This window comes from Phalacrocorax carbo, chromosome Z, assembly GCF_963921805.1.
Source record: "Phalacrocorax carbo chromosome Z, bPhaCar2.1, whole genome shotgun sequence".
Lineage (NCBI taxonomy): Eukaryota > Metazoa > Chordata > Aves > Suliformes > Phalacrocoracidae > Phalacrocorax > Phalacrocorax carbo.
The window spans coordinates 79,010,653-79,014,414 of record NC_087548.1 but is presented as its reverse complement, the minus strand read 5'-3'; the positions used below and the strand labels follow the sequence as shown (position 1 = coordinate 79,014,414).

General features: G+C 42.0%; 1 long non-coding RNA gene across 1 annotated transcript; it reads right to left on the bottom strand.

Moving 5' to 3' along the window:
- Positions 1-473: 473 nt before the first annotated feature.
- Positions 474-3,410, bottom strand: LOC135310473 (uncharacterized). The gene is made up of 2 exons (XR_010370543.1): positions 3,196-3,410; positions 474-1,893 (listed from the first exon to the last, which is right to left on the bottom strand). It is a non-coding gene; the product is annotated as an uncharacterized LOC135310473 (long non-coding RNA).
- Positions 3,411-3,762: the final 352 nt, after the last annotated feature.

The following is a 3,762-nucleotide window of genomic DNA, read 5'->3' as shown; positions in this document are numbered from 1 at the left end:
AGCTTTTGCTCCAAGCTGCCTGCATGCCACTTTATTTGGGCAAAATATTGCACTATTTCTTAAATCAGGGTTTGTTTTCAACTTGGCCAATTTACTTCCATACTAACAAAAATGTCAGTATCAAGGTTTTAAGATAAGTCTGGGGCAAGGCTGGGGGCTTGCAAAAAGAAGACATGAAGAGAACAGTAAAGCAAAAATATGCCTTCTGAAAAACAAAATGTCTTAGAAAAATGATGAATAGTCCAATGTCAAGAAAAAATTTGAAGCATAACTCTGGAGAAGAGGGAAAATAAAAAAATTATTTTGTTCATAATATTGGGCAATATTTTATTACCAGTCAATAGTGGGTTGCATCCAAGCTCAGATGGGTTTTTAAGCATGTGACCAGACAGTTAACCAACAAGAAATTTTAGGATATTTTCTTTTTTAATTCTAGATCTAAAGGAAAAAGGAAAACAAGAAAAAAACCAAAAAAGACCAGATGTCTTTTATTTCTTCAGCATAACATGGAAAAAACAAAGCACAACCAAGCAGTTACTCACACTAAGAGTTACATTTGCTGCGTGATAGAGTTACAACCTGATCCTCAAGTGATCCCATATGAAAGCAGCTGACAGGGCACAAACATAAACATGCAAAACAAGTCAGAGTACTGGCCAGCTGTCAACAGCTTATGAAAAGAGTGTTTCTCTTCTAACTCAGCAATGGTCCATCACCCTGTGACTGTACTTGATTCGAGGCCGGATTCTTGTTAGAAGCACAAGAGAAAACAACCTCCATCTGGTTGGCATTCGCCTTCGGTACGCGAGCCCAGGGCCACCGCGTTGCGGTTTCGTTGCCAATGGCTTTGTGGAAAGTTTCGTACAATGAGGGCAGATGCTCACCCCTGGCTTCGGCAGGAGGAGCCCCGTTGGCACTCTGTGCTGCTTCTGGGGATCGTCTCTTCTGGGCTGAGGACTAAAATCAGTGTCTAGGTGAGGAGCTAACTCTAAATCCTTCAGGGAGTCATTAGCAGCTAGATAGACTGTTAACTCCAAGGTCTCATTAAAATAACCTTTAAACACTGCTTGTATAGGGCTTGTTTCATTGCTTTATGACTACATGAATCAACCCCATTCAAAATGTCACTGAATTAACTAAAAAAACTCGATAATTTGCAGGTTACTCAAAACACCCCAAATCTTGGCTGATCATGGGAGAAGGCAATTACTGAAGTATAGCTTTACAAAATTAGTGCTTCCAAAAAAGATCACTTAGTAATAAACCAAATGGAAAGGTGTTTCTGCTTCCATTGATCTGCCCTGGACTCTAAGACTGCCCTTTCACGCTGACAGCCTTATTTTACTCCATACATTGTCCAGTTCCCAGGTGCTAGTATCATCAAACACTGCCTTGAATTGTTTATTGGATTAAAAGGCTGATATTACTTGACATATAAGCAGTTTGGCAGGGCACTTGGGCAAAAGTCATTACTGCCTGGCTCTTTCACATCGCATACTAACTTATGAATAACCTTTGCAATGTTCGGTCACGTAATCCTGTACCTCAGGTACTGCTGCCAGTGGTACAGCTCAGCAGGTTGTTCTTTCATACTTTGGTTCTTGCACTTGTCACTTGCTGAGACACTGTAAATCTATTTGAAACCACGTGCCCATATTAAACATTGTAAAATCGCATTCTCTCTGATCTAGGAGTATTTGTGTAGGAACAAATATTCTTCCCAGTCCTACTTAATCTGCATCTGACCTTTGCAGTTCTACAAGAAAAAAATTTAAATTCTGGATACACTTCAGTTTCAACTTCTTTCTTCTTATAGCAAGTACCCACTCGATGTTAGATATGTATCGTATATACAACATTGACTCTCTGACATCTCTGTAAAGAATATATGCCCTGTGAAGGGAAAAGAAACTGATTAGCCCAGCAAGTGTCTTGAGGATACCAACAGTAGGATATGACATTTAATGAACACTGTTGTTTAATGACATACACACACAAACACTTTGTATATGCATATATACATATAAATTTATCTATATATTACTATAGACAAGGAAATACCAGAGTGAGTCCAGCAACAAGCCACACAGGCGGCTGAAGGACAGGAGCATCCATCATACAAGCAGGGGTTGAAAGAGCACAGACTTCAAACATTATACTCACAACAAGGGTGCCCGTACCATAGACCAGCCTAGAATACCCGTGTTTTTTTCCCTTGCTGGGGTGACTCCACTGTTTCCACAAATACTGTAAGCTTGTATTTTTCATGTACTGATTCACAGACCTGGGGTGGGGAAAGTGGCATGGCAAGATGTACATAGACTGTGCAGAGGCTTGAAAAAGAAAGTGAGGCGGCTTTAGCTCACCAGAGGAACCTACCTGAAAGATTTTAGAAGCCTGCAGATGGAGAGGACTTGCTGAGCCTGCACCATGGGGTGTTTTTTCCTTACACTTTCAAGTTAACACACTTTTACCAGCAAATCTATGTTGTTTGGATCAGATTCTTCCTTATCACACATGAATTCCTTTCTCAAAAACTTAAAAATTTAGCAGGCAATGGCAGCTATCAGAACAGTATATATTTTTCTCTGTTGATGATTAAAGCAACAAAGTATATGATTGTAAAGTTTTGGACTCCACGTCCCAGGCATCAATTAACCACTGAAAATGATTACTCAGTAACAAAAGCAGACAAAGTCTGCAAACGAACTTCAGGACAACTTACACAACTGTAGTGATTTTAACAGAAGAGGCGTATAGTTGCTCCCCTGCCCAAAACAGTCATCAAAGCTTAAGTAATAAAAGGATTTCAAACATGATTTGTAGAACTCTACATAATTTCTGGAAAGTTTAAGGCTCATGCTTTAACTAATAAAGCTACTGATCTCTACAGCCAGAAAAAAGAAAGTTATCAAGAGTGATATACAAATCCAAACTTTTCACTATTCTATTCATTACTTAATGTGGCATGAGAACTGAAGATATTAATGAAAAGGGAAGATGAACAGCCAAAATTCAGTCAGACAGCTCTCTGTGTACATAAAATGTATGTGATTTATCTGAAACATCTAGTGCAGCTTTGGGTTCATTTGAATTTTCCATGTTGCCAGTAACTGCAGCAGGAGCTTGCATTTTTATAGCAACTTCCACCAACAATCCCAAATGCCTTAAAACACAATTTTAAGTTATCTTGACCTGCAAATGGTGTTCTACCCACTTGAAAAGACCCTCAGCATACTCTCCTTCAGATGACTTATGAAATGCATTGATTTTATTTGCTACAGTAGCAGACATTTGTATAGCTGCTGGTCTATTATGAGTTAACCCGTAGCTGCAGCTGAAAGGCATAAAAATAAAATAAAACAGAAAGAAAATCGCTCACTGTCAGGCTGCTCCCCCAGCCCCGCCGCTGCCCCCGCCGCGTCTGGCCTGAGAGCCCCTCCAAAGCAGGGAGCGGAGGACCCCATGCGATAACCCTCCTCTGTGTGACACCTAGCGTCGGCTTGCCTGAAGGACAAGCCCGAGCAAGAACACGCTTGCAGCCCTGCAGCGTCGCAGGAGGGGTGCCGGAGCCCCCCGGCCCCCCCACCCCCACCCCCACCCCCCAGCAGCTCCCTCCCCCCAGCTCTGGCTTCCACCCCGTTTGCATAGGCGGGCCCTGCACCCTTGCTTCGGCGAGCCTTCGCTCACCTGGTTGCTTTTTTTATCTGAGAAGGCTACCCTTCGGCGGCAGAAGTCCTTCTGGTGGGGCCAAGCAGGGGC